Consider the following 12,335-nt stretch of genomic DNA (forward strand, 5'->3'; position numbering starts at 1 on the left):
ACATCTTCTCTTCCCCACCATTGAAACTGACTTGTCCTAAGTCCTCTTTCCATAAGACTTGACCAGGCTGGTGACTATGCTAGGTGATTTTAGTCTCCCCTGATAGCTCAGATTAGGTAAAGAATCTGCCTCCAGTGCAGGAGACCCATGTTCCATCCCTGGAAGATCTTCTGGAGAAGGGAATGGCTACTCACTCTAGTATTCTTGGCCTGGAGAAGCCCATGGACAGAGGAGTCTGGTGGGCTACAGTCCATGGGGTTGCAAAGAGTTGGACACAACTGAGCGACTAATACTTTACCAGGCTGGTAACTATGCTCGATGGTTTTAGGCTAGTGTTCCTGAATGTTAACACCTCAAAGCACCCTGCTCACTCTCACTCTGTATCCCAACTAATTTGTATCTTAAAAAGGAACTTCTGGAAACATACTCTTTTTAAGCTAAATGAAAAACTCTCTTGAGGCTGGTGGAACTGCTATTTGGGTGCATCTGGGTCTCCATTTAAAGCTCCAAATTAGGTCAGTTTAAATATGGAATTCCCTCAGCATTCATAGACCCAATTATCCTGTCCCTGGGGAGAAGGGTGTGCCCTCTAGGTGGGAGGTGTTATGTCCTCTTCAGACACTAAGAGAATTCTAGTGTAAGGCAGCCAAGTCCTTCAGGACAATTACTGTGTATTTCTAGAGAGATCTCCACTGTATTCCTGGCCTGTGCCTGCACGTATTTCCTCTGTGATCTGGGCCTTGCTGTCTCTTCATTCACAAGATGGGTCTCCTCTGACTGAGTCTCTGATGTATCATCTGTGAATCTGAGCAGAGTGGGGAGAGGACTCAGAATGGAGGGAATATTTCTCATAATCGTGGAAGTCCTATTACTCTTTCTCCAAGAATGTGTATAGAGAATCCGGCTGCATTAGAAATGCTATCCAGTGGGTGGTGGTCCAATGGGAAAGACCTGCCTGAGGACTGGAGTCCTGCATATGGGTTCTCACTCTAATAAAAAGTGTCTTTTAAAACCTTGGGACACTCACTTAGCTTTTTCTCTGTCAAATAAAGGACCTCAAAGTTTTCTTCTAACTCCGACTCGAGGCTTCTCATTGTTCCACTTTTACTCTTTTTACAGGGTCCCTGTGCCAGACTGCTGGAGTTCACTCCTGTTTCTACCACTGATTAACTGGGTGATCTTGGGCAAGGTTTTCCTTGTCTCTGAGACGTCACCTCTTGTTTGAAAAGGGGGTATTGATATAAGAACTGTTATTATTATCATTGTTCTCATTCTTGTTATCATAGGGTGTCAAATGGTTGGTAGTAAATGCCTAAACTATGAGGCAGTGTTAGAGTTCTTCAGGACAGAAGATTGAAAAGAGGATTCATGAAGTGAATATTTGTATGTACCAACACAGTTTTCTCCTCTGTGGTATCAGATTCTGATTTCTGACTTCCGCTGCAAGTAAGCAGAGGCTTTAGGCTAACAAGTCAATTCACTTCCTGCAGAAGGCCCCAGCTGAGCACTAAGTATAAACCTAAGAGACAAGCTGGATAGAATTATACTAAAAATGAGTTAATAGGAATGAAAATCAGTTGCATGTATACCTAATACCCTGCCAGCGCTCTGTCAGTTTTTCAGGAGGTGTTACAAATTTGTCCCTTCTTTGCTTCCTTCACTATGTTAGTTGCGACATCTGCACTGGTTTAACTCTTCAGGGTTGTTTTCTTCTGGGACCTGCATGCCACTGATTCTCCCCTCGCCTTCCATGGCGTTTCCTATGCCTTCTCTTCACAGTTTCATCAAACTTCTTAATTCATTCACAGACAAATCAGCTAATGTCCAGGACAGTAGTTGAAGCTCCCAACATAGTCTGCATTATTGCTGCATTAACAGAGCTGGGCTTATAAACTCTAGGTGAGAGATCATTCAATGATGAATAATGACAATAACCTTGAAGAAACTAAGATTACTAAGTTGACTGTGAAGAAATTTTCTTTAAAAAATCTAAATTCTTCTGTATTCAATACTAGAATAGTCTATAGAAATAAGGTGTCATAATTGTTAATTCTGCTATGTATCAATAAACCTCATATTCTTAAGTCAATTCAGCATTCCAAAAAATGGTGGCTTTTTAACTGCTACAGGAATAAAAGACATTATTATGTCATTGAAGGAAGGAATGTTTTTTATAGAATTGCAAGCCAGTTTGCTCACTTAGTCATTCTATGTGGCCAAACTGTCATATGCTAATTCTCCTTAGCCATATTATTGACTGGAGCAGAACCCTGTATATAATCTTGCAAACTAGAGGGAGTTATCTTAATTCTTCTTCTTACTTTCCTCTTAGTATTAGCAGGGATGAATCTGGAAAATATTTTCCATATGACTGTTAACACCTACAAATATAAAACTCCACATATATATCCAAATAAGGAAAAAAAAAACTTAGTTTATACATCTTTAAAAGAAAATAAAATTAGAGAGCTTAAGAAACCAGCATATTTTAGTCAAGACAACCATGTTTATAAAGGGAAATATTTTAATTGTGGATTTGGATCCATCAAAACTATTCACCACAAAATGTCAATGTATTAAATTAAAAATTTAAAATAGTTTTTAAAGCTGACAACCCGGTTAAATAAGGTTTAATGGGATAAAATGAAAAACTGCTGATAGAATCAGCAGTAAATATTTGTTAATTACTGCCTGGATTTTACCTTATCAGGCCAAGGAGCAGATGGGACTTAGATTTCTGTATAGAAGGTCACTGAAGTCCTGCTGCTCCCTTTCCAGGTGCTTTCCCTGGGGGAGTTTGGACTGTGAGGACTGCACTTTAGAGGAGCCTGGTTACTGTTTCCATGAATAAGATAAAATGGTGTTTATCCTCTGTGGATCAATACCATCTTGTTTGAACTTATTGAGTCATTTAGAGACACAGAAAGTAATGAAAACCATTGTGCAATAGTACCCAGCATAGTACCCAGCGTCCTGAGGGATGACAGTATTTTAAAAGACAGTTATTGAACCAGATTTGTAACATCAACTGGCTGTATGATGAAACGAACATGCACTGTGACAGGGTGTCCTGTAGGTTTCAGTGGAAAAGGCTTTGGATTCTTGACTAAGAGCCTTCTTGAGAAACATTCTCTAAAATAGAAATGGTATAGGATGCTTGTTTTTTGGAATAAAAGAAAATAATAAATTCTCTTATTTTCTAAACACATATGATTTGTCTTTGTGACTCATCAAAACTTCATTGTTTATGTACAGTGTTTGATTTAAATGATATTAGCATTGTTTTGACAAAGAGGAGCTAATGGGGAAGTTTGGGAAGTTTTAAGAAACTCTGAAAAGTTTTAGGAAACTATTGGAGGTTTATACCAATAGGGAAATGGACAGGGAAGAGAGTTTTGCTGAATTTTTGAATTCACATTGCCAAGGACTATGCTTAACTAGTTTTGCTTTATCATCTCCTGTGATCTTTACTAAATTCTGCAGAACAAATTTAACCCCCATTTTATATTTGAAGGGGCTTCCCTGGTGGCTCAGACGGTAAAAAATCCACCTGTAATATGGGAGACCTGGGTTCAATCCCTGGGTTGGGAAGATCCCCTGGAGAAGGGAATGGCAACCCACTCTAGTTTTCTTGCCTAGAGAATTCCATGGACAGAGGGGCCTGGCAGGCTACAGTCCATGGGGTTGCAAAGTGTCAGACATGAGTGAGCAACTTTCACTTCATTTTTACATTTGAAGAATCTGAGATTCAGAGTTGAATATCATGCCTAAGGTCACAAACCTAAGGAATTTGGGAACAGGCATTCCAGCCTAGCTCTGTCAGGAGAAAAGTCCAGTGTTCTGTCTATAATTAATTTGAAAAATCTCTAAGATAGACATACTCCTGTTTGACGGAAGATGGTTAGACTCTAAGTTGCCTTAGAGGTTTTTGATCATGATTATTGAAATAGTGATGGTTTCAGTCAATTCTTGTTGCTATGGATACTGGACATGGACTATAAAAATGATTTGTTCTGTCTTCATTTGTGTTCTGAAGAATACCATTTCTGAGATAATAGATGTCATCAAAAGAAGATGCACTCTTGTAAATTAAGCTTAGGAAACAAAACATTGCCTACTCTCCTAGATAATCACAATGAATGAACATATTTGCTTGCTGCTGTTTAGTTGCTCAGTCATGTCCTATTTTGTGCGACCCTGTGGACGGTAGCCCACCAGGCTCCTCTGTCCATGGGATTTCCCAGGCAAGAATACTGAAGTGGGTTGCCATTTCCTTCTCTAGGGGATCTTCCCAACCCAGGGATTGAATCCAAGTCTCCTGCATTGGTAGGCATGTTCTTTACCATTAAGCCAAGAAGGAAGCTACTTATACATAGAGTAAATCTCCTTGTGAGGACAGTCTCATGGTTTTATGCCTGGGCTCTGGAGTCAGAACACCTGATGGGGTGCTTAGCTCTGCCACCTCCTAACTGGGTGATGTTCAGCCCATTCGGTAACTTATTCATGCCTCAGTTGTAAAATGTTATAATAGTATCTAACATATATGGCTATTCTAAGAATAGCTTGAGATAAATGCATGAAAAGTACTTAGACTTGCACTTGGCCATATGCTTAATAAATATCTGTTATCATTATTATTACTCAAAATACTCATGTAGTAACAAGATCTGCTTTAATTGTCTAATTGCCATTTCCTCAACATACTTAACAACACAGTCCCCCTTTGGAAGCCACATGTATTAACATCCGCTGAATACAGTGTAGGAAAGGTTACATTTGGAACAACACAAAACCAACTTGGTATTAGCCCAGGTGAACATAATAACTAAATATTCAGTGTTTTCATATCCACTATATTACTTCAGGTTTGTCCATAATAACTAATTTCTTTTCTTTTCTTTTTGGACAACCATCTTTCCCCTTCCTTACATTTGATAAATAATAAACTGAAACAGTAAAATGTGACAATTTTCTCAAATGGAGAGTATCTATACTATTCCAGAAAATATGGTCCTTAAAAATGAACCTGTAAGTCATTTGTTTATTACCTATATTTAGCAGAGGAAGGCTTCAGTGCTTTAAAATAAGTGATTTTACTTTTATTTCTTAACCTATGCTCTATTGTATGCATCTCAGCACATATAATAAAGAATTTTTCAGGCCACACCACCACATCTTTGATGCTCCTAAATTATAGCAAGAGTTAAATTTGCCAACACATGTTTTCCAAAACAGTAATCCTGCCCAATGCAAAATAATGCTATGTTAGTCATCTTCTTGAAGACACACAGTACACAGCTGAACAGTCCAAAAAACTTGTTTGACTTGGAACACACTTCTTTAACCATTCTCCATGGAACTTACTCTGGCAATTATAGAACAAAACTATTTCAATTAGAATATTTAAGAGATTTCTGGGAGGAATGGGATATTCCTGGTAAGTGTCCTGATTGATTTCCTTTTTTAGATAGAATACCATCATAGTCTGATTGTGAATCATCTTTTCGGAGTGAACAAAATGATCACGTGAAATATATCCACTGCAGCACAGCTGCCCAAACCATCCTGAAAGGAAAAGATCTAATAATTAAGCCATCTGAAGGTAGAGATTTAATACACTCAAGACCAAAGATTTTCCATGACTTTTTTTGTTTCGTTTTCTTGTGTTTTTGGTGGTGGTGCAGGATAGAGGAGGAAAGGAATTGAGAGAAATGATTATGTGAAATCTAAAGCATGGTAGAAATTATGACCCCCACAGAGAACGCAGAATCTGTCAGTGATGTTAATGCCATTTCTCTTGTTAATTACACTTTTATGCTTCCCCAGATCCGAGGACCAGAGCAGACAGTCAACCACAACTCTCCCGGCTGTCTGCCTATTGCTGAATACATTTCTCAGAAACATTAGCCTGGCTCTTGAACCTGATGTGATAAATCTACACTATTTTTTTACCCTCAGAAATTGATTAAATCAAAGAACAAAAGCTGGTTGTTGTCTCATTTTGAGATTATATAATCATCCTAATATTTTCTTTTGTTTTCAGATGGCTTTATCAGTATAAAAGCAAACTAGAAAAATCCCTGAATTCAGCTCTCTTGTGGAAGCGCATAAAAGCTGTTTCACTGCATTTCCACTGATCCACACGGCACAGTTTCACAGAGTTGAAATAGAAAAGTCAAAACACATGGACCATACCTGAGTGATTTCAGAGATCCCCACCCGGAAAAGGTTTCCTTGATTATGGCGAATTCAACGTGTCACTCTGGTTATGCTCTAATCATCATATCAAACTCCAAAGGTTCAGTGGCTTTAGGTTTGGTTTACAATTCCTGGGAGTTAAACTTTAACTCACCCTGTCTCTTGCATCCATGCAGCCCTTTGACCAGATAATTGGGTCACTACAACCCAAGCAGAATCTACAAAATTACTGTTGTCATTTGTTTACCATATTAAAATGAATTTTGTATTAAAAATCATTGAGGTGAATATTATTTTGATGTGTTTTAAGTGACACATATTTTAAAAAGTAGAACTCACTGCAATTTGGATAACTAAACTTTCCTTTATATTAGCCCCCTTGTTTTCTGCTATCCCAAAATGATATTAAGCCTATGGTAATTTAAGAGAATGTTTCACACTCCTTATATCATTGTATTACATGGAATAAAGTGGGGAGTTTTAGGTCAAGTATGCAGATAAGTGCATGCTTAGAAAAGTAGAACACACAAGATATTTACATAACCAAATAAATAATGTCAGATCATGTTGGGGAAAGCAGGCTTCTTTTTTATACAAGCTGCTCATTCAGATTTTAAGATAGCCATATAATCAGCCATGTACTGAGGTTATATGAGAGCCAAGGCTGTTCATTACTTGAAATCTCAGTGGCAACTGTGTTTTTATTAAAGAATAGGCAAATGTATTTCCAAAGATATAAACTCAACATTCTCAATTCTCTGATAAGAGCTCCAGTCTATGGAGGAAATTTCTAAGAGTCATAAAGCCCACTGAAAAAAATAAAAACCCTCCTAATTTTGAGTAAATTGTAAGGGTTTATAAACCACAGGCCCCAACACTAAAATTAGAGGACACACTTAGCTTCAGCTCTAATAAGAGGAGTTTGCTTTCCTAGGAACCAACTACTAACAGAAGTACCTGCTCATTCTGTGTTTTATTTTTTTTTACAGCCAGTTATTCCATAACATGGCATAGAGGAAGATAAGTCGATTGCTGACATCTGGTAATATAGAGCATACTGTTGGAATGCTAGTTCTGCCCACAGTTTTCAGCTCTCAAATACAAGAAAGTCTAGATATTCCTAAACTTTTCCCAGAGCAATGCCTGACAACGTTAAGCAAAAACACTCTGGGAACTGTTGCTTTGCCCTGGAACTGTGACATTGGAATGAATCCTGAGGGAGGCATCAGGCCCCTCCCAGCTGACAGCTCTCTAAGGAGTGCATCTCTCTACAACCTCCTCAGGAGTGGATGCCCCTCAACAGGCAGTTTTTTCAGTTTTCCTGGTGAAGGCTCAGTCTGGGTGTGTGTGATTTCCCAGTGTGTGGGGAATTCTTACCCTGAATTCACCTGGTGCTGCAGAGAACTGTCGATACTGTGAGCTGGTCAGCCTGGGAGGATTTTGTTGGTCGCTTGGTATGGTTGGTGCCTGGATAGTGAGGAGTGGAGAGGATGAAAAGAAAGCCAGGGGTTTGAGGTATCTCATGGAGTAGCAAAATACGACAGTAAAAGAAGGCATTATATTAACTAATTATTTTAAAATGTATCAGTTTCCTATTTGAGGGGTCCTGGCATTCTCTGTGGCCTTGGGACAAAGAAAAACCAACTGATCAGAATGAGATCAAATAGATGACCTTGATCTCATCTGTCTAATCAAGGGAAATGAAGTTCCTTGAATGGCAAGGCTTGCTTTCACTATGTAAAAATAAACCTAGGTTAGCCCTCCTGGGGCCTCGTTATCCTGGGAGAGAGAAAGCAATGATCAAAATGTTATACAATGTAAACAAACAAATTCGGTTTAAATAATGACTGGTAAATATTTTTTATTGTTTATTCTTCAGTTACCTAAGGACCTACAATTTGCCAAGCATAGATGGACATTTATTTATTTAGTTTCACACATTTTATTATAAGTACAATTTTCAGAATACCATAAAACTGCTATAAATGGGCATGTATGTGTACACTGATACTAGTTAGTTGATTTCCATGGCTAGTGTAGGACTCATTGACCAAGGTGTCTGAGTTGTTATTTTTTTACATTTAAACTTGTAAATTTTTAAAAATTAACTTCTTTTCCACCCTTAGTGGAATATAAAATACTAATGATAATAATGATAAGGCTAATTATTCTTAAGACATATCATACCGTCTTTACTTTTTATGATCCATATATGTAGTTTTTTATATGTTAAGCATAGAATGTTGGTCTTTTTCTGTTTTATACAAGGCAGTCCAGTAGATTAGATGAGTAATTTTTTAAAATGAGGGTTGAATTTATTAGTAGACTGTAAAGTCAGGATACTGAGTCGTATACAACATATTCAAGCCAGAATATAATAGAAAATACAAAGTGAATTGCTTCTAGAAAGGGTATGGAGTGTTCCTGAAACTTTTGTTTCAGTTCTATATATATGTGTGTGTGCTGTTTTTGATATAAATTTTATGTTTTATATTGTGAAGCACAGTTTGAAAAGCTTGCAGAATACTGTGTTAGTCTTTAGGTATTCAGTGGTTAACAAACCAGATACAGGGTTTATGCACTGAGCAAATTTTCCCCCCAATGACTGACTGAGTTATAAGTATCTTGAAAGAGAAGTGCAGGATGCTAAACAGAACAAAACACAGGGAACTGCAATTATACCTAAAAAACAAGCACATTCCTAGAAAAACAGATCAGATTTGTGCTTACTAGAGGCAGGCATGAGGAAATTGGATGAAGGCAGTCAAAAGGTACAAGCTTTCAGTTATAAAAGTACTAGGGATGTAATGTACAACATGATAAATACAATTAACACTACTGTATGTTGTGTATGGATGTTGTTAAGAGAGTGAACCCTAAGAGTTGTCATCACAAGAAAATTTTCCATTGAATTTTGTACCTATATGAGATGATGGATATTCATTGATATCGCTTGTTGTAATAATCATTTTAAAAAGAAACAGAAGCAACACCACCAACATAGAAACCTAACCTAGTGTGGGACTGGGTGGCACTGAGGAAGGCCTTTCAGAAAAGCAACTGTTTAAACTGAGACCCAAGGCATGTGTGAGTGGAGGGTGGGCATTCTAGTCCGGGAAAATAGCACGTGCCAATGCCCTGAGGGTTGCACAGTCAAATAACTGGTGGAAAGCCAGTTGTGAGGGGTGAGAGGGAGGTAGTGGGGGAAAGTGGCCCATAGAGGGCCATGTATGTGGTGTTTCAGATTTCCAGCATTATCCTGGAGCAAGGGGAAGTCACTGAAGAGTTCTAAAATGAATCCCATTCTCTATTTGTATATATTTTGGGTGTAGAGTTGAGAAAAAAATTGTCATGAGATGATACTGTCTACCTCTCTTTTCTTTAATTAAAAAATTGAGGTATAATTGAGATATTGCTGCTGTTCAGTTGCTAAGTTCTATCCGATTCTTTGCGACTCCATGGACCTCAGCACGCCAGGCTCCGTTCTCCTCCATAATCTCCCAGAGCTTACTCAAATTCATGTCCATTGAGTCAGTGATCTCCTTTTGCCTTCAATCTCTCCCAGCATTAGGGTCTTTTCCAATGAGTCAGGTCATATAAAATTGATATATGATATTATATTAGTTTATCCTTTTTAAAATCAAAATATGCTTGTCTTAGAATTGTTTGATTCATGTATGTATTTAAATAAGAGTTAGTCATTTCGATTTGAGGGAGGCGCAGCATCTAACAGACTTCATGGTGGTAAAGATTAGGACGGTGGCTCTGGAGCAAAAAAGAATGGAATAAAGTAAAAGCTTTGCGAAGTGGACCGTAGCCATCAGGCCCATAGATATGCTCATTAAATAGGAGCTGTCGTCCATCATTTGCTCTTTGGCTTGTGGATTTTAAATAATCTTGCCTTTAATATCAGATGACTTTGCCACCTAGCAGAGCTGGCATACTTAGGCAAAATTTGCTGATAATTGGTAACTTAGGTAAAATGAAAGTTTTAAAAAATTTAAGATACAATTCAAAGCCAAAGGTTACCAAGTGTAAGAAGCTTTAGTCCCAGTCATAATCTTCCCTCTCCTTCCTTAATAAAAATGTTCTCCATTTCTTCAGAATGCAAAATTTATCGTGGATGTCTGATAGGTTGGTGGAGTTGCTTAATTCCCTGGAAGGGAGCATTCTAGATAATACAAGAGCCATGTTGGTCACATTACCTAGGGCACAAGCCTAATTGTCTTTTTTGCCTATGATGTAGAAAGAGCTTTGAGCATGGAGCTGGTGCCTGAGGAATCCAGGCCTGATGCTATCGCTCATGAGCTACTTGACCCTGAGCAGGCTCCCGCCCCTTGTCTGAGCCTGCGTCCCTGCCTTTAATGAGGCAAACCTCTACCTCCCTTATCTACCTCACTGATTATTGAGAGGGTCAAAGTATATGTGAAAATGATTTAAAAATAGAAGAGTACAGAGGAGAATGATTACAGAGCAGATGAAATTACACCCTCGAGGTTATGTCAGTGCAGCTTCTTGTTTTAATCTGTGAAATACATGGTCTTCCAGGATTTTAAGCCTACTTTTTTAGAGGTTTAGAACATGTCAGGCCTAGAAGCCTGATGCTATTATTAAGGCGTGCAAGACTTTAGAAGACAGTAGAATTTGATTCAATGGGTTAGAACCCATCTGTTCTTTAAATGCCATGTTCTAGGATTTTAGACTTTTGACGAGTTATTGGTTTTGTAACTAGAGCCATCTAGTGTTGAACTGATTAAAACACACACTTGCACATACACGCACACATGCATGCACGTGCGTACACACACACACACACACACACACACACACACACACACACACACACACACACACCCTTCTTTGGTTTGTGCTTGAGGAAATTGCATTAGGTTCTCCAGACATATTTGAATGGTATTTTCAGTATCACATAATTGTAGGATTAAATGAAGTCTTGAGAATTTGTAGACTAATCTAAAAATCACGTCAGCCAATGGGAAGCCACACACAGTCCTTGTCCTTTAAGCATGAATGGAGTACCTTCCACTTTATAATCCTTGGTCCTTTTGGTAGCATTCCTATATTGAAATAAATGTTCTTGAAATTTTAGTTTGCAAAAATCATATTGCTTTTTTAAAGCAATATTACTTAGTTCAACCCCAAAGCAAAAGCAAATATTAATTTTTTAAATAAAAGAACAATTTTAGAAAAGGAAATCCAGCTGGCAGCCTGGTGTTTTCCTTTCTTGATACTAGAAATTTCTGCTCATTAGATTTTAATCTGTTTAAGGTCCTGTGCTCAATTTTCTTTAAAGAAAATAATTCCCACAGAAAAATCTCCACTAAGCTCTTAGATAACTTCTAGAGGGGAAGTTATTATATAGTCTCTCTTAATGATTATGATATTACCCATTTTCTTGAGTTAATTTTACCAAGTTTTGGGAAAAAAGATCATTTCAAAATGTAGGAGATATTCTGGGGGACGCAAAGTTAAAACACATATGTACACATACACATATACATTCCAGACAAGATGATTATGGCATAATCATATTTTCCCTCATTTGCATTCGGTGTACCACTTGTTATGACCAACTGGTATACTGAATTCTTCAGGTTCACAAAGCATCTGAGAAGTATTATATGGCAATTTGGGCAGCATCTTGAATTTTTTTCCTATAAAACTAGATCTGGCTAATTTAGCAAATCTAGGTTTCCCACATCCAAGCAGGAAAACATTAAGTATTAGTTGCTCAGTCATGTCTGACTCTTTGTGATCCCATGGACTGTGGCCCACTAGGCTCCTCTGTCCTTGGAATATTCCAGGCAAGAATACTGGAGTGGATAGCCATTCCCTTCTCCAGGGGATCTTCCCAACCCAGGGATCAAACCTGGGTCTCCTGCATTACAGGCAGATTCTTTGCCATCTGAGCCACCAGGGGAGGTGTCTCAGATAGAAAACAGTATTGGATAAAGAGGGACTTTTTTCTGATTTTCTTAAATACTAGAATAGCTTTGGGGTTAAGGATAGCAGAAATGGGAATGGGATAATAAAGTGTTAATTATTTGCATTAATCATTTTCAAATGGTAAAAGAAACCTGAAATTAATGTTGAGACAGTTAGGAAGATAACATTAACTT

At 37.9% G+C, this 12,335-nt stretch overlaps 1 protein-coding gene across 3 annotated transcripts in view; it reads right to left on the reverse strand.

The window, feature by feature from the left end:
* Positions 1-6,271, reverse strand: part of A1CF (APOBEC1 complementation factor) — an 81,498-nt gene extending 75,227 nt beyond the window's left edge. Inside the window, exon 1 of one of the 3 annotated variants that reach the window (XM_043477002.1) lies at positions 6,196-6,271. The gene's annotated coding sequence lies outside the window, so the exon portion shown is untranslated. The remainder of the gene's footprint in view (positions 1-6,195) is intronic. The other 2 variants (XM_043477003.1, XM_043477006.1) reach the window with 2 other exon arrangements.
* Positions 6,272-12,335: the final 6,064 nt, after the last annotated feature.

Source organism: Cervus canadensis, chromosome 8 (assembly GCF_019320065.1).
Source record: "Cervus canadensis isolate Bull #8, Minnesota chromosome 8, ASM1932006v1, whole genome shotgun sequence".
NCBI lineage: Eukaryota > Metazoa > Chordata > Mammalia > Artiodactyla > Cervidae > Cervus > Cervus canadensis.